The 18176-nt window shown below is 44.6% G+C and overlaps 1 protein-coding gene and 1 long non-coding RNA gene across 2 annotated transcripts in view; both read left to right on the forward strand.

Moving 5' to 3' along the window:
* kcnq1.2 (potassium voltage-gated channel, KQT-like subfamily, member 1.2) overlaps window positions 1–18176 on the forward strand; it is an 877535-nt gene that overhangs the window by 618980 nt on the left and 240379 nt on the right. The window lies entirely within an intron of this gene.
* LOC144696614 (uncharacterized) overlaps window positions 13910–18176 on the forward strand; it is a 45569-nt gene continuing 41302 nt past the window's right edge. The window contains exon 1 of the long non-coding RNA XR_013580211.1: window positions 13910–14131. This is a non-coding gene — a long non-coding RNA (uncharacterized LOC144696614). The remainder of the gene's footprint in view (window positions 14132–18176) is intronic.

An 18176-nucleotide genomic window follows, 5' to 3' on the forward strand; every position in this document is an offset into this window, starting at 1 on the left:
TAGGCCAGGAGTCCTATGCGACAACAGTTTTCACCTTAGAGCTTCACAGGTACGATAGTCATCAGCAAGGACACTATGAATTGTCTCTCCCTTGAATCATATGACAGACCTGATGGCACAGCTTTCCAGAGTTCCTTTCCAACCAATAACATGCCATTTCACGGTTTGGCCACTTCCAGGCAAAGACCTGGCTGTTTAGCATCTGAGCTCTTCACAGCTTTCTAGGTTGTAGACCTTTTTAGCCAGCTTGCACAGTACCTCTCAAGAGCCCCTGTCTCCTTTTCTGTGAAAAGAAAATCTGACCTCTTCCTGAGAGTGACCTGCTTCTTCTCACAAGAATTGTGTGTTCTTCTTTGTCTGCCTGCTTTCTTTGTGTCTGCATCTATGTGCTAATTGCCTTCATCCTTCAGCTCCTCCGCTTTATGATTGCAGCTGTCTTCATGTCAGCCAGCCACATGGTTTCTTTCTTAGCGTCCTTCCTGTTGGTACTCTTCCAGGAGAAGGGTTGTCAGGTCACATATTATCCAAGGAAATTACAATTGATCCTTTTACAAATTGATGCAAACTCCAAGTCCTTTTCAAGCATTAAGAATTGCAGATTCCACAGACATTTTAAAGAAACTACTATTTTTCCTTACTGTACTGCTTCCAGGTCAAAGGTCAGCACAATAAGCCTATTACCATTCCCACAGCAGAGCTTCCATTCATCAACACTAGCTTTTGTAAATACTATATTTCTTGTGGCTCATAAGGAATCATTTTAATATTTTTTTTAATATTTATCCGGGATGTACCCTGTGGCATATATATAGCACCTTGTCAACCTTAACCCCTTAACCAATATAAATTCCTATGCCCACATTTAGATAGCAAGTGACTATGTAAATGTGTAAATACATTAAATGCAAATGTTATAAGATAGGTAGTATTTGGCAAAGATCAATGGTTTGGGGTAGTGGGCTACAGAGCAAAAGGAGGAAGCAAGTAGACAAATCCTTCTATCAGGATTTTGTAGGACATAGGAGCAGGCCATTCAGCCTGGCAACCCTGCTCCGCCATTCAATACGATCATGGCTGATCATCCATTTCTACCCACACGGTCCCTTTATGTCCTTCAGATTTCTAAATACCAATTTCCACTTTAAACACTCAATGACTGAGCTCTCAGCCCCCTGGGGTAGAGAATTCCAAACATTCACTAACCTCCGAGTAAAAAAAAATTCTCATCTCGGTCATATGTGGCTTCCCCCTTACTTTGAAATTATGTCTCCTGGTTCTACATTCAACTAGAGGAAACATCTTATCTGCATCTACATTGTCTATCCCAATCAGATTATTATTATCCATGTGTCCATTTATCACATCCTTTAAATAGATTCTAGCATTTTCCCTACTAATGTAAGGCTAACAGGTCTGTAGTTCCCCATTTAATTTCTCCCTCTCTTCTTAAATAGTGGGGTGATATTTGCTACCTTCCAATCTACAGGAAGCATTCCAGAATCTACAGAATTTTGAAAGATGATCACCAATGCATCTACTATCTCCATAGCTACCCCTTTCAATACTGAGATGTAGAATGTCAGGTCCCAGGGATTTATCAACCTTCAGTGCCATTGATTTCTCCAATACAACCTGCTTACTAATTTCCTTCAATTCCTCATTCTACCTAGCCCCTTGGGTCTCTAAATCTGGGAGATTTCTTCTATTTTCCAGAGTGAAAATAGCCAAAGTAATCATTTAGCTTCTCTGCCATTTCTCTATTCCCCCATCATAAATTCTCTTGACTCTGCCTGCAATGGACTCGCATTTATGTGAATGAAATTTTCCCATTCTACGTACCTATAGAAGCTCAATCTGTTTTTATGTTTTTTGCTAGTTTACTTTCATATTCTGTTCTCCCCTTCTATATCAGTTTCTTGGCCCTCTTTTGCTGTATTCTAAAATGCTCCCAATCCTCAGGTTTGCTACTATTTCTGGCAACTTTATAGGCCTTTTCTTTTAATCTTGTACAATCCTTAACTTCAGTTGTTAACCACGGTTGACTGACTTTTCTTTTTGGATTTTTGTGCCTTTAAGGAATGCATAGTTGCTGTAAACTATGTAATAATTCTTTAAAGACTATTCATTGCCTGTGTACCATCATACCTTTTAATGTAATTTCCCACCCACCACAGGCAAATTAGCATACCTTCATAATTTCCCTTGCCCAAATTCAACACCTTGGCTTCAGATTGAAATACCTCACTTTCAAGCATAATGCAAAATTCTATCATATTATGGTCAGTTATCCCTAAAGGTTCTTTTACAACAAGATTATTAATTATCCCCTTTTCATTACATACAAGATCTAGAGTAGCCTGTTCCCTAGTTAGTTCCTCAACATACTGTTCTAGAAAACCACCCTTAACACTCCAGAAACTCATCCTCCACAGCATTAAGTGCTCATTAGTTTTACCCAGCCAATATGCAGATTAAAGTTACTTATGATTACTGTATTACCCATGCTACAAGCTTCTCTAATCTCTTGATTAATACCATGCCCCACACTACCACTACTGTTTGTTGGCCTATAAACAATTCCTGCCAATGTTTGCTGGCCCTTGCTGTTTCTTAGCTCCACCCAAAAAAATTCCACATTTTGTTCTGATCAGAGAACCTCCCTTAATGTATAGATTCAATTCCTTATTATCAGCACAACACCACCTCCATTTCATTTTTGCCTGTCTGTTCTAATGTCAAATATCCAGTTCTCAGTCTTGGTGGCCTTTAAATCATCTACCTTGTTGAGAATGCCGCATGCACTCAGGTAGAATACCCTTAGCTTAGTGCAAATCTGGGACAATTCTGCCCAAACTGCAGTAGCAAGTGGGTAAAACAGTGCATTTCCACAAAACACACTGTTTCCATGGTGGGTGGGCTCTTATTCGCCCGCCACACCATCACCTCGCTGCTTAAATATGGTGCCCAGCATGATGAAAGTGCAGCCGCAGGCACACCTCAGTATCCCCAGCCCAGGACTACCGCACAGAAGACAGGATAGCCCCGAAAATCAAAAAGACTGCAACACCCCTGCCTCAGTGTTGCATCCCACGAGCACCTATTGAATGCCATGGAGGCCAGCTGTGGTGTCCTCTACCCTCACACTTGCCACAGGATGGGCATCTGCATCACCAATCCAGCATGGGATGCGGTGGCAGTGGTGGTCAGCACCAATGCCCTGCAAAGAGGACAGCCCAGTGCCACTACAAGATGAATGGTCTCCTTAAGTCACCCTTTTCACTCAACTCACATGCTCACAAACCCATCACACACCCGCAGGAATCTCACACCTCAAGGGACACCACCGCTAACTCTTCCTCACATTTCCATCAGGCTCATATCCTCAAGCTTGCCTCCTCATCCTGTCCATGGCTCTGCTCTGCTCACCACACACACATCCCACGCAGTGCCATGTGCCCTGCTCACACACTCTCCATCTGTTTTCATGCAGGAAAAGCCTGCTCATATCAGTAGGAAGAGGTCCCAGATCAGGGGGGGAAAATCAAAAAAGAGTGGCCCACATTAAGCCCCTCACTCACATTGAGGAGTGCGCTAACACACTAACAGGTGAGGATGTGGACCGTGCCTGCAGTGATGGCAAGATTGGTGGTGCATACCCTTGAGGATCCTGCACCACATCATCCCTCTCAACGCAAATGTGAGAGCTGTCTCTCCTACCACGCAGTAATCTCTACTTTGGTTCACAGGGAGCTCTGCCAAGCAACCAACACCCTCAGCCATCCAGTCCCTCAGCTCCATCCAGGCCCTCACCTCCAGCCAAGAGGACAGCTCCTCCATTGAAGAGATGGAAATAATCAGCCTGGAAGGCCCATTACAGTGCTTACCCACAACCTGCACCAGTGCAGAGGCACACCTCAGTGGGACCTAAATCTAGAGGCTCAGGTTCACAACCTGGTTATCACCTCATGAAAAAACATCCACAGCAGGACGCAGGTTTCAGCCGAGTTCCTCGGCACTTGGAGGACTGCTGGGGATCAGACATCTGTGAGGTCAGAGTCAGATACTGAGCCTCTGGATTTGGCCTTCCAACTCATCCCAAGGGTCAGCAGAAGGCGTGGGAACATCATGCAGAGCTTTTGGAAGCCCACAGAGTGGCATACAAGTCGAAGGAGTGTGACTGCTCTCTGAAGTGGTGCCCACATTGCGTTTATGGAGGTTTCAATGGGGCAGATGGTGGAAGTCATGGAAACCCTGATCCAGCAGAATGCTGAGAAGTGCTGGTCTGCACACATCACGGGAGCCATGGGTAGTTCCTACAGTGGCAATGCGAGGGGGAAATGGGGCACCTCGCTGTCCCTCCAGGTGCTCCTTCCCTCAATGAGTTAGGCCGGGGCCCTCGAAGGGAAGAGTGACAGCTGGAAACCCCTGGGTCATCCAGGAATCTTAGATTCTCCCTCCGAGTCCCTTTTGCCTGTGAGCCCCTCAACCTCATCCTCTGTCACCAGCAGCTGGTCAATGAGTGATTCTGGAGGGAGATGTGGGTGTGTGGCAGGGTCTTTCAGAGCTTCATGCAAGTACTATTCTATGCAAGTGGATCCTTCATGTATCACACTCACCTCAATTTCCTGAGCATTTTGAATGCTGCCTACTGGGTTCGCTTTCATCTGAGCTGAGCTGTACCTCCGCCCACCCAGTGATCAGACTCCCATGCAGCACCTGATCTCACTCACCATGATTGTCATTTCACTTCAATTTAGAAATCATGATCTGGATTCACTTTTTCGTCAGCTTCCCCGTCTTTTCCCCTCCCCCAGTCACCCATTTCCTTTCCCCATCACAGCTGCACACCCCCCCACCCCTCTGGGCATCACCTTCCACCTCCCCTCCGTGACCTACCAGCCTCAGCCCTTTTCCTTCAGGGATGCCAAGGTGAATGTACACATTCCCTTCCTGAAAATCCAAACCCCATTAACCTCTCCGACCACCTTCATCCCACCCCCAGGGCGTGGGTCTGCCTCAGATTCCCCAACAACCACCCTTGCCGTCTCTTCTACCGTTACTGTTGAACCCTTACCCTCCAACCCTACCGTCTCACTCTGCCTTCGGTCATTCTCACCAATCCCTCATACCACGCCCACCCTCTGAACTGCCATGGACCTAACCGAGCCCTCCCTTGCACGTTCACCTGAACTTCTCCCCAGAACCCCTTCGGACCTCCCCCCTGCCCGGCCCCAGAACCCTTTCCCCAGAACCACCCTCTTAGTCCGCTCAGACTTCCCCCACCCTGCTTATTCCACCCCCTTCCTGACTCCCTCACTTCCTCCTCCAGCTTTACTCCTTCCTTCATGCATCTCCGCACTCCTTCCTCCCCCTGAACTCCTTCCCTTATACTTACCTCCCCAGTTGCATCTTCTCCCTGTTATCCCCTCCTCCCCCAATTCACCTTCATTTCCCCCCCTCCGCCAACACCTCTTCCTCTCCCAGTCAATCCTAGAACTTTCTCTTCCACCCCCTCAATCATCATCCATTGTGAGCACCAACAGTGATTTTCCAACTTTCGTGAGCTGCTTTGCAACAGAGCCATGTCCATTAGAATCCACCCAGCATGCCATGGACATTCTTCAGTGTGTTGTTGGTGTCAGGCTCCAGCAGCTTCTACTCTTCAGATGCCCACGATGTGACCAATTCTCCAGCCACATGTTCAGTCACTCAGTCCTCCTATTCTCACAAGCGCATGGCACTGGGAGTGATCTAAAGATTACTGCTCTTGAGGCCCTGCTTTTTAATTTCCTTCCTAACTCCCCAAAATCTACTCTTAGGATCTCACCCCTCTTCCTACCCATGTTGTCATTGCTACCATTGTGGACCATGACCTCTATCTGTTCACCATCTCCCAGAAGGATGTCCTGCAGTCGACCAGTGACATCCTTTATTCTGGCACCAGGGAGCCACACCCTGGAGTCATAGTTACTGCCACAGAAACACCTGTCTGATCCCGTGAGTATCAAATCCCTTATCATTATTGCTTTTCCACTCTTCTTCCTCGCTTCCTGTCCAAAGACTTGGCTTTGGCTGCACGCTCTGAGCAACCATTGCCCTCACCAGTATCCAAAATAGAAAACTGATAAGCAAGCAAGATAGTCTCAGGGGACTCCTGCACTACTACTTGGTTCTCTTAGGCTGCCTGGTGGTCACCCATTCCCTCTCTGCCTGCATGCTCCTAACCTGCAGTGTGACCACCTCCCTAGACATGCTATCCACATAGTTCTCTGCCTTACAGATGCAGAACAGTAATTCTAGCTGCCACTCAAGTTCCAAAACCCAGAGCTCAAGCTTCTGCAACTGGTGACACTTCCTGCAGATGTGTTCATCTAAGGCACATAGTGTATCCATGACTTCCCACATACCACAGGATTCACATTTCACTCAGCCAAGCTGACCCACCATAGCATAACTTCATAAACTAATTATTACAACTAGAATAACTTACCAGTTACCCAATTAGCTTCTTCCCCTGTACTGTAGTAAGGGCCAACTACTGGAGGCTGAAAAAGGTCAAAAAAGAAAGGAGCACCTCACTCACTAAACTTACTAAACTCCCAACTTGATACTCAGGGCAGACAAGGCAGCACTAAGGAAGGCCAGTTTTTATGCTCCCTGAAAAGCAACTGATTAAAGCTTCTGAAAACCAGTTTAAACTAGCTACCTAATTAACTACCTGCAGCTGTTCTCAGAGAGCTTGTATACATACCCCTGTTTTATGGCTGGAATAAAACTTAACTTTTCTTAACTTAAGGAGTAATTTTTAGTTAATTACTAAATTGAAGAAGAAAACTAGACTTTAGATAGAAATTAACCCTTAAAACTCTCATGTCACTTAAAATAATTTAAATTCCTTTAAACCTTCCCTCTTGGCTTTTGGTACTAGAGATAGATATTACATAGTCATCAATATATTCCACTTGTGCGGCAATGTTGGTTATAATATTACATGATCATGAACTTCTGCAGAACAATCCAAGAGGGTAGCTTTTCACCTCTACCACTCAGGCTGGAAACTGGTGAAGACGATCGCCCACCTGTTATGGAACTCAATAGATTTTCATTTCCATTGATATCAATGTACAGTTTCAACAATCCACTGGGCTAGCAATCAAGATGTAAATCACCTCCAGTAAATTTAGCTATTTGTTAATTCACTTTAATGTTCTATGAGACAAAGCAAAACTGTTCAACTTTGAAGTTTTATTCCCACCTCGATGAATGTACAGCACAGGCATCGGCTACAAATTTGCTTACCATTTCCAGGACGTAAACAGTATCTGAAAGGTCTCATATTACAGTGGATTTGGAAGATCATGTGTACTAATGAAATCCAATTACGACAGCACCTAACTGATCCTGTTTTACAAAATTCAGATAAAAACTGGATGTTTCGCTGTCTTTGCAGCTGCACTTGCATCATTGCAGCAGCCATGGGAAAGGCAGGGAAAAACAGGAACCAGATACCAGAGCAGAAGGATGGTGGAACTGAAGCCACTTGGCAGCCCCATGCAAGAACAGGAAATCTAGAAGCAGGAGGTTCAGATCTTGGGCCAGGGGAAAGGCGGCAACGACCTGGTAGCAAAATAGGCAAAGGAGACTGAGGGAAAGGTGGTGGCCCTCACAGGGACAGGAAACTTGGAGGTGGGATCAGGAATGAATCCCGAAGGATATAGGCACAAAAAAGACTTGACAATTTAACTTTAAAGTTAGAAGTTCAAAAGAATCATTAAAAATAAAAGTTAAATTTAGAACATGCAGCGGCAGGTGAAGCTGTGATTAAGAATTGTCAGGGAATCAACAGGCTTTGTGATGGTGTAACTGTGAGAAAGGGACATAACAGATGATTTTTAAAATTAATATGAAAATTCCTATTACAGCAACAGTTACTGGCATCAGAGGAAACATAACAGTTAGTATGGACTTCTTTACATGGAATTCCGCATAGGGTATGTTTGCATAGGACCCATCAATGGAATGTATGGCTACATACAGAATTAATATATTATAGATTTATATGTGCAAGGTGCACCAATAGCTAGAAATTGCAAAAGCTAATCTTTAAATATACACTACCTCACAATCCGGGACCTGGATACTAGCAGTGTTTTTATAACTAGCTGGAATGAAACCCATATAAAACTAAATTGAAACAGCACAACTAACTGTGCCTAGGGAAAAAAACATTCTGCCCCTCTTATAATTGGAGCTGTGGCGCATAATTACTGTAATGAGGGACCTTAGAGGTTTATCCATAATCAGCTGGATGTTATCGGTTACTTATGGAATCTGTTAAACTTTGGAATTATGCACACATTGCACATTTTTTCCATTGTTTATCATTCTATCACCATAATCATTGCATTGTGTCAGTCATTGCACTACACGTGCCCCACTGGTGTTGTAAAGGGTGTTAATGCATGAAGTGTGCAATGTTGCCAAGCCTATTGTTACATGCAGGCACCAAGCCAAGATTATAAATATATTACAGCTATTCGGTGCAACCATGGGTTGAGGAAGCTATGTTTCTAAGGAGAGGGTATAAAATTGTGTTCCATGAAAGATGAGAGTTGAATTTATATTTGATAAAGTAATAATCAGTGTGCCTATGTTACAAAGAAAAATAGTGATATGGTATTTGAAAGGACTGAATTATGGAAAGAATCTTTAACACAAAGTTCTATTCAAATACACGTTCTGTAGGAGCAATAGGATTTTACTAATTTATATTTGTGGTGGAACACTAATCGATATCTCTTAATGGAAAATCCTTCCTAATTAGATGAAGTGACAAGACAAAAATAGATTTAAAAAGCATGTGGGGTAGAGTTTCATTTTTTTGAGCAGACTAGCAGTGGTTCCTTTAAGGACTTTTGGTTAGTCCGCTAAATGCCAAGTACCAATGAGTGGAATTGTGCACAATTGTGCACAATCTTTCTATTGGTACTTCAAAATTGTTTCGGGGTCCTATTGACATCATAGGACCACAATTTTTGCATGTTAATGAGGCTCATGGTGGAAACCCATGCCTCAGAAGAAACAGGACGATAAGTTCTGTCCTGCAATTTTGATTATGGCCAGAAACTTAACTATGTCGGGCGGGCAGGGCGGGAGCGGGCGGGAGCAGGCGGGGGTGTGCGCAGAGCTGATCGCTGCCCGTGATTGGCTGCGTACCGCCATTTTATATGGGCGGGCCAATTAGTGCTCAGCACTACCTGTGCGGACGGGGGGAGGAGGGAGAGTCGGGTCCTGCACACTTACGCGCAGGTGCGCGAAAGAGCACAGCAATCTCCCTGAGGCACGGAGCTGCCTCAGGGAGATTAAGTTGGTAATGAAAATCTTGAATAAACGATCGTAAAAATTATTTATACATGTCCCCTCATGTGACAGTGTCACATGAGCTGGGACATGTTTGTGCATCTCGCAAAATTTATTTACTTATTTTATTAAACCTTCAGGAAACCTCATCCCGCCCGTGGATGAGGTTTCCTGGAAAATGTGAAGGCCGCTTGGGCTCTTTGCCTGCCACCAACCTTAAGATTGGACGGGCAGCATTGCTAACAAGTATAATTGGTTTTTTAATGGCCTTAATAGGCCTTTGAAAGTTCAGCGGGCGTGCAGCTGCCTTCTGCGTCCGCCCACCGAACGCAATATCTAAATGACACGCAATGACAACGGGACACACACCCAACGTCGTCGCATGTCATTTTGTGCGTCGGCGTGTCGGGCCTGCCCCCACATGCCAACAGCAATATTCTGGCCTATGTTATCACTGTTTCTGCCTGGCAGATGGGAAGGGAATTGGTCTTTTTATGAGTGCTGGCAGTGCCTAACAACAAAGTGTCCAGCCAGGGCCAAGAGCAAAACAATTGGTTAACCCCCATTTTCAAGGACGGGTTTCATTAGACGATATACATTCGTAAAACATTTAGGATTGAATCTTTCACAAAGCATCATACAGTGAAATTTTCACTTTGTAACACCTGAATCTGATAACAGAGACACTCCAAAGAGATTTGAAATAATCTGCTTGCTTATTAGATTTTTTTTATTTCTGGCTTTGTGGTTTGAACTTGCAAATCAAACTCATCATTCAAATGACCAGATTATGCACAACCTGAACAGTAGGTGAAGTTATTACCCGGTAAAACTTTGTTTAAAGGAATATGATGGCCCTTGCCTTGTGAACTGAAAGATAGGAAGTTAGACAATCACACTTTAATTTATCTTTTTTGCATATGTTCCATTGGTGACCTCCTCAGACATTTCTCAGTCCACATTTTTGGATCACTATGGCAAATTTCTGCCTTCAGTGCTGAAGCAATTCATAATTCATCATTTTATTACTCTAATAATTACCTACTGACATGATTTATTAATATTTTGACTTAAGTTTTAGTTTTGGGAAGATTCATTTTTTATGGGTAAGATAATTAAAATTCTAGGCTTCAGAACTTGCCAGACCAAATGCATTGCCAGACAACCTCAAGGAATGGCAGTTCAAAGGGTAACTTTGTGGAAGTGTGAAAACACTAATGGCTATTTTTCCTGAGTTTCTTGGTCATGACAAGATGTCTCCAGTTGTCTTGATATGGGGTTTAAACTATTCATTTAGTTCCTGGATTAAAGAAGCTAAAAGCACCATTTGAAACAATGAAGTTCCTTGCTTGAACTTGTAAGTCTAGGAGGAGAATTGCCCTGACTTCATTAGAAATTTAAATTATTCATGTGGGCCACCGAATCAATGGTTTGGTTTTGAAGCTGAGTTAATTAATGTAAATTTCTGTTTGGAACATCCCAAATATGCCACATTGCTATGGACATTGGTTGCCAAGAACTTCCCTTTTGTTTGGGGTTTATCTGTGTGTTTGTCATAGAGAAGAGCAGTTCAGCTTGGGAACAGGCAGAGAGATAAAAACAAAAAAATGCTGTAAAAACTCAGCAAGTCAGGCAGCATCTGTAGAGAGAAACAGAATCAATGTTTCAGGTCGGTGATCTTTCATAAGAACAGAGAAAGAAAGAGAGACTGCCAAAAGCTGTAAAGCAGCTATTGACCAAGAGCAAAAGGGCTATTAGAAACCGAGTACTTCTAATTGTTTTGTTTAAACCACTGTGCAGGAATTGCAAGTGAAGCCCACTCTTGAGCTGGAGTGTCCACAATTGTGAGATGCTTAAGGAGCAGTGGAGGGTTACTTAGCTCGAGGCTAGTGGAAGTACCCCAAGAAAGCTCACACTGCGGAGTTTAGCAGGAACACTGAGGAGTATCAAAGTGAATTCCTGGGAGCTGTGGCACTTTGGTTTGGTGCCAGAAAGTGAAGGAATCTTCAAGAGTCTGATAAGAAGCCAAAGCTTTTCTGGGAGAAAGTCAAAGTGGAAAGGGAAAGATTCAGTTGAGGATTTCAGTTTAAAGTATGTGATTTTTTTTATTGTAAAGTATAATTGATAATCTAAAGTAGTGTTTGCTTTGTTTAAATCTTGTATAGTAAAATAATTTCTTTAAATCGTAGCGTCTTGATACTTCATTCTTTCAGTGAATAATGGGGATTTTGAATTTCTCTTTAAACATTTACAGGCTCTACCGGGTTCGCAAAAATACAAATGTTAAATGCCCTTCCAGCAGAAGTGTTTTTAGACTTTTTCATGAGATGAATGGATTATTAAAAAAATAAAATAGCATGGCTTCCACAATGAAGCCACACACACCAGGAAGATATTGGCTTCAAGCTCTAGTCTGTGCTAAATTAGCTGATCTCATGCAGGACAACGATAGGGTAGTATAATTAGCCTCGGTGATCCTCCTTTAGGGGTAAAATTGAACAATAGTTCCATTCTCAATCACCTCAGTGCTGAAGCTGCTGTGTGAAGGTCAGATAAGGTCAAAATTGGTTTAAACAGTGATGACCCCTACAGTCAAATAACCTCATCACACTCAGGCTGGAATTGTCTTCCTGTTCGTGAGTATTCGGCAACTTGGTCTCAGTACCCACCAATGCAAAGCTGCCATTCTTTTCTCCTTGAACCCTTATTAACCATGCTGAATGTTTTGGAGGCCAGAAAACTGCCTCTGGGAGAGAGAGAAATTTAATTCTGATGCAGCACATAACTGACCAATCTGAATCATGACCCTGAGCCATGAATACTAGAATGGTGTTTTGCAGTATACCTAAAGAGTCATGACATCTCCCTAGGTATCTGACAGTGACATGTAGAGGAGTTCAATAATTTGCCAGGGTCTTTCACACTGCAAAATTTAAAAACCTCTGATAGAGACATCTGGCCTCCCTGCCGCTCCAGGGACGAACCCGTTTATTTACACCAGCGTTTATTTTAAAAGATTGAATTTAAGCATTGAAATCCTCATCTCTGCCCTCTTTACCTCTTATGCTCTTTACTAAAATGTATGTTCTGAATTGAAAACCAAGAATTCGAAGCTGTTTTTTTCATGCATGGGTGTTATACACTATAAATGATTACTTAGAGAACAACCATACACAGCCAGTAAATCTTATTTTTTTAAGGGCAACATTGGGGATGTGCAGGAGCGGGCATGGGCGTGAGGGTTCCCAGTTGGGGGTGCGCCGCCATTTTATGTGGCCGGGTCAATCAAGGCCCATCCAGCGTAACGTCCGCTCGGAAGCACTGTGCGCTCCCTGTGCAGACGGGAGGGGGATTCCCTGAGCTGGGAGTGTGGCATGCGCGCGAAAGAGCGCACAGATTTCCCTGAGGCAAAGTGCCGCCTCAGGGAGATCGCTGGAAGTTTTAAAAATTTGTGGAAATGTTGGAAAAGAAATTGACATGTCCCCTCATGTGACACTGTCACATGAGCTGGGACATGTCAATTTCTTTTATTTCAACATTTCAGAAACATTTTAAAGCCTTCATGAAACCCCATCCCGCCCGTGGATGAGGTTTCATGTTTTTTCTAAAGGCCGCCTGGCCTCCTTGCCTGCCCGCCAACCTTAAGGCAACCTTTAATTAGCTTAATTACTTTTTTAAAGGCCTTAAGTGGCTGTTGACAGTTTGGCGGGCGCGCAGCCGTGTCGGTTGCGCACCCGCCGAACTGAAAATCTAAATGACGCAGGGTGACGTCGGGACACACACCTGACGTCACGCCACGTCATTTTATGGGTCGGCGAGCGGGCCCTGCCCCCTGCTTGCTGACTGGAAGATGCAGCCCTAAGTAATAGATACATTTTGATTTGAGAATCATAGGATTCTAATTAAGTTGGGGCTTTCTTTGCAGCTTTTGGTCTGAAGTGACAGCTGCAGCTGATAACAAGCAGCATGCAGAGCTATTACCAGCAGTGCCTCTTTATTATGTCAGTGCTGATTAATACCTCCCATCAACTAATTTTCTCTAATTGTATAGCAGCATGTATGTTGCAATGCTGCAAGTTAAATTAAAAACATTTTGACAGATACATTATCTGTGAGATCAGCACTTGCGGCCATTTGTTTCTGTGCTCTTTGGCATCAAGCTTACTATTTCCTGGCTTATTTTTTTAACTGCCTGTCTTGATTCCTGAGCTGCAATTTCTCTTCGAAACCTGTCATTTAATTCCTGGTTTGAGTTGCCACCATTCTGTTTTATGTCATGCGCTTTTTTATTTGCTTAGAATTATGTTCTCGGCATATATAATCCGTGTATCAGTTATATCAGTAACTTTAATATTGATCATGATTCCTTGTACTGAATTCACTAACTCAAATGGGTTTAACAATTCTGCTATATTGATTTAGAGAATGAGGAGGAACAGGGCCGGGATTTTCCGCTCTTGATCATGGCAGGCGTCATGATGGGTGTGAGAGCTAAATCTCGTGAGAAGGCCCAAAACCGATTTTACGCGACGTGAAATGAGGAAGCGATTGTGCGCTTCAGCCGTCAATGGCAGGCCACATTTCCCACCCGCCGACCTTTGCAAACATCATTAGCATAAATCAGCATTTCGTTATCACACCTGCTTACTGGAATCATCCCTCCATGCTGGATTAAGAACTCACATTGGCTTGCAATTAGGACAACATGTTTCACAACAGGAATTAAACGATGAGCAGCTGACGACCTGCGACCTTTGCTCCTGACCCCGAGGTGAGTTCACATACCAGGCATCACACAGCGATCGCAGGGCTCTGCGCCAGGTTTCACAGGCTGAGCCACATCAGTTTTGGGGAGATCTCAAAGCAAGTCTCTACAGGTACCGCAGCGGGATGAAGGTGGGGGTGGCTTTTATTGTGCTGCAGGGCAAAGGTTCCAGTGGGGAAGGGGCCAGACAGGACTGAGGGAAGGGGAGGGGCTGCAGGGCAAGGGCTCCACTGGGGACAGCGAGTGGGGAAGGTTGCACTGAGACACATGACTTGAGGGGGTGTGGGGGCACTAAGGGACCATCCAACTTAATTGATAGTTCCAAAATGAGGACAGAGGCACAGCAAAGACAGGTTAGCACCTCATCTTCTGACTAGGCACTTTACAGCCTTCCGGACTGAATATTGAGTTCAACAACTGTAGATCTTGAACTCCCTCCTCCATCCCCACCCCGTTTCCTCCCCCTCCCTTTTGTTTTTTCCAATAATTTATATAGATTTTTCTTTTCCCACCTATTTACATTATTTTTAAATGTATTCCACCCATTGTTTATTTCACCCCATCCCCACTAGAGCTACCTTGCTTGTCCTGCTCTCCACTCTTAATTAACACATTCTTTTAGATAATATCACCACCTTCAACACCTCTTTGTTCTTTTGTCTGTGACATCTTTTGGTTATCTCCTCCTATCACTGCTTGCTTGTCCCAACAACCACAGCCCTCCCTTCTTCCCCCACCCCCCCCTTAAACCAGCTTATATTTCACCCCTTTCCTATTTCTACTTAGTTCTGTTGAAGGGTCATGAGGACTCGAAACGTCAACTTTGCTCTTCTCCGCCGATGCTGCCAGACCTGCTAAGTTTTTCCAGGTATTTCTGTTTTTGTTTTAGAGACAGTTTAGCAGCTATTCAATCGACATGCAATCGGTAAAGTGAAGCAATAATGCCCATTCATGCAATACTGATCCTTCAAAGTGGCAATGATTGTTCCTCTATTTGCAGCCTTCAAATTTACCAGAGTATTACGGAACTACAAAACTATTGGGTGACTGAACAAGCTTGAGAACCCCCTTGGAAATGTGGCCATTCACCACTCACTGAGGAGAAGCCTCCAGACCCCTAAATTAATCTCTTGTACTCAATGAACATTAAACTTCATGTTTATCCCAAACAGCACAGCCTTGGAGTGCGGGTAATAATGATCCCAGCACCTGTGCTGAAAGCAGAACATCCAGTTGCCTGGCCGAAGCTGTCGGAAGTCAGTCATGTGGGCCGGGGGGTTGTTGGGCGGAGGTTTGTGGTGAATGTTCATGCTCACCCTGCACTGGGCATCATTTCAGGGCCCAGTATTCTCTGGCATGCGTGAAAAGGCCTTGAGCTGACAATCACAGGCAGAAACTGGACCTTTGGCAACAAATTCTGACTTTTGTGTGTTTTTCATTGATACCGCAGTGAGGGGACGATCAGGAAGATGAAGCCTGATGTTATCGCTGCCTGCATTATTGCTTATAGCAGGAGAGAAGAATGAGAAGAAGGCAACAATGGTGCCTGGCTCGCCAGAGGGAGGAATAGAACCCTCAAGACCAAAGGGCAGCAGGTCCTTCTCTAGACACAGAGGATGATCCTCAGAGAGCCGTAATTTGTAGGTGCCTCGCTAGACCCATGTGTTACCTGCAGATGAGTGAAAACCAGTATCATAGATACCTCTGCATGTCAAGGATCTGGTGACTCACATTTGCCAACACCTGAGTGTTGGTGACCTCTGATGTCCCTGTTTCCACCTGTTGTGGAGCTGATGGTGTGCTATGCTCACCAGATCGTGACCCCCAAGCCTGCTCTAGAACTAGGTCCCACCGAGGTGTGTGTTGCTGAGCTGGTGGAGGTTGTGGGTGAATGCTGTGATGGCTCTTCAAAGGTACTATCCTCAGGTTTCTCATCTGAGGTGTTTTCAGGACTGGAGTTGAGGGTCTGGCTCGTGGATGCCCTCAGCAGCTTCCCAGAGGTACCTACGAAAGAAGGGAGGGACAATTAGTGCATGGCAGGTGACTCTGAAACAGGAGAAATCATTCACAGTGTGGCTGTCTGATGGATGTTGCAGTGCAGGACCCTCACTTGGGTGCGCACTGCCAACCACATGGTCAGTGCAGGCATGGTCAGTGTCCTCTGCGGCCACCTCTATGGCTTTATTCTCAATGTCCGTGACCTTGACCTCGGGAACTCCACCCCGGTTATGGGATCTCTCCTTCTTATTGTGAGATAGCTTGTCCTGCATGAAGACAGATAAAGAGAGCGTGAACAAGATGCATGGGAGGGCAGATAATAAGGATGCCTGGCATGTGTGGGTGGCAAGTGTTGCTCTGGACAGGATTATGACACAAACTCCAGAGGAGGTGAGACCAGATGGAGATGTGAGGATGTGTGAGAGTGAGTGGTGATGTCCCTTGAGGTGGCAGCGAGTGAGATCCTTGTGAATGTGTGTTGACCTTAAGAGTGTGTGAGTTGAGAGGGGTGAGATGGTTGACATACCCTGGCGGAAAAGATGATATCATTCATCCTCTTCCTGCTCTGGGTGACTGGCCTCTTCTGCAGGGTGTTTGCACTGACCACCGCTGCGATCACCACCCAGGCCGGATTGGTCACCTTGGTGGAAGGCTGTGGCAAGAGCCGGGGTAGAGAACATTGGGGCGGGCCTTGATTGCGTTCAACAGGTGCTCCAGTGATGAGTCACTGAATTTGGGCACAGCAGGCTTTCTGCCTTTGGGAGCCATGGCTTCACTGGAGCTGCTGCAGAGAGTTGGAACGCTGTGCAGGGTCGCTGTTTAAATATAGCGCCTGGGGTTAGGGAGCGCTAAGGTCATGGCGGGGTGAGCAAATCAGATGCTGCCCACCAGCGGAAAGGCGGTTTTCCCGTGGATGAATAATTAATCAGCTGTGATGCAGATGATTTGCTGCAAAAAGCCACTATTGCGGCCAGCGAGTGGAACGCCGTTTCTCCCACCCACTAGCAGACTTTGCGAATTTCATGGAAAATTATGGCCAATGTCTCTCTCTACACCAATATAATTGTTCTAGTCATTGACTTCATATTTTTATTATATCTAGCTAAACGAAAGTTAACAATCGACTTTTACAATGAAACTGAATATCTTTAGATGTCTGATGTAGCTTATTTTCTATTCTCAAAATATTATTTATGATATCGCTTGGGGGATAGGAAATTGTGCCTCCATCTTGTAGATTTGGCATTCATCACTCTCAGTAATGAGTTGGCATGCTGAACAAGTGATGTTATGCATGTGTTCCTGGTGTTGTAGGAGCCATGCTTGATGTGTCACTTGCTGGTGACATTGGCCGGAATTTTCCAGCCCCTCCCACCAAAGAGATCTTCCGGTGCCACCAAAGTCAATAGGCATTTGAATGGCTCGCCACCTCCACAGTGGGGGAACCTGCTGCGGTGAGGCTGGAAAATCCTGGCAGTTGTTAATGTAGCACCATTTGTTGGTGAAGCTGTTGATGTTGTCCTGCTGGTGTTGCTGGTGTTGCAGATGATCTTTTCAGCTTTTCAAGCTCAGGTGTAGGTCGAATATGAACTCTGTTCGTTCTCATTTGCTTACCGCTTTAAGTCTTAATGATTATGACCTTGGAGCCAAAGCTTCACCAACAACTTTTGCTGGGCTACAGGTTTTTATGATTGGATCCTGTACATGTACAGTTTGTCCTTACAACAATTCAGGCAGGAATTTAGCATTTTTGTTGAAATGTTGACCTCCTTCTACCTGTGCATCAATGAATTTTGCCTTCCCTCCTGGTCACTTGGTGGGAGTATCTTACTTGGCAGAGCTGTATTATACTTTCTTTGCAGTCTAGACAGGTGTTGATCAGAGTGACAATCAGACAAGGTTTGTGTCTTCCTTGGTCTCTTGGCATTTCATGAGGATTCTCTTGACCATCTGGATGTGTCTTTCTATAAACCCATGTCTCTTTAGGGAATGTGATGATGAGGTTAAACCCATACTGTTCAGCAAATCCCTTAAATTTTCTGGAGGTGAATTG

Source organism: Cetorhinus maximus, chromosome 22 (genome assembly GCF_964194155.1).
Source record: "Cetorhinus maximus chromosome 22, sCetMax3.hap1.1, whole genome shotgun sequence".
Lineage (NCBI taxonomy): Eukaryota > Metazoa > Chordata > Chondrichthyes > Lamniformes > Cetorhinidae > Cetorhinus > Cetorhinus maximus.